Source organism: Theobroma umbraticum, unplaced genomic scaffold, assembly GCF_002168275.2.
Source record: "Theobroma umbraticum cultivar Fairchild unplaced genomic scaffold, ASM216827v3 scaffold_84.0, whole genome shotgun sequence".
Taxonomy (NCBI): Eukaryota; Viridiplantae; Streptophyta; class Magnoliopsida; order Malvales; family Malvaceae; genus Theobroma; species Theobroma umbraticum.
In genome coordinates this window covers 82189-82948 of record NW_018397296.1, presented here as the reverse complement: position 1 = coordinate 82948, position 760 = coordinate 82189, and the positions used below count along the sequence as shown (strand labels likewise).

The 760-nt window shown below is 36.8% G+C and overlaps 1 non-coding gene across 1 annotated transcript; it reads right to left on the bottom strand.

The window, feature by feature from the left end:
- Positions 1-170: 170 nt before the first annotated feature.
- On the bottom strand, positions 171-277 carry LOC149526197 (small nucleolar RNA R71). Its single transcript, XR_016352243.1, has one exon. It is a non-coding gene; the product is annotated as a small nucleolar RNA R71 (small nucleolar RNA).
- Between the last annotated feature and the right edge of the window lie 483 nt (positions 278-760).

Sequence of the window (760 nt, the reverse complement as noted above, 5' to 3'; positions counted from 1 at the left end):
AAACACTATGGTGTCACAGATGATGTAATTTGCTTGAGTTTTTTCCCTTTCTCATTGAAGGATGAAGCTAAAGCCTTGTTGGATGTGTTCCCCACTAGCTCAATAACAACATAGGATGATCTTGCTCAAAAGTTCCTTGCTAAGTTCTTTCCTTTAGCCAACATAGCAAAAATGGGAGAAATGATATCACATCATTCACATAGCAATGTTCTGAATCATTGTACAATGCTTGGGAAAGATACAAAGAATTACTTCGGTGTTGTCCTTATCATGGTCTTTTAAAGTGGCTTTAAGTGCAAACATTCTACAATGATTTAAGTGGTCATGTTCAGACAACCACTACTACCGCTACAAGAGGAACTTTAATGGCTACATCAATTGATCAGGCATACGATTTGTTGGATGAAATTATTGTAAACAACTACCATGGCCAGGAGAGCGATCAATGCATAAGAGAGTAGTTGGAATTCATGATGTAGATGCCATTTTGGCACTATCCACACAAGTAGTTGCTCTAACTTAGGCATTTGAATCTTTTGGTATCAACTCCATTCAAAGTCCTTTTGTAGCTTGTGAGTATTGTGGAGATGATCATGCAAGCCATTAGTGTCCAAGTTCGACAGAAGTGAATGTAATTTGTAGGGAATAGATGGCAAAATAACTCATACACGAACACTTATAACAAATATGTCATAAGAATTTGTAGGCATTTGAATAGATGGCAAGAGTCAATTAAAGAATTTGACAAAGCCTTTGTGTG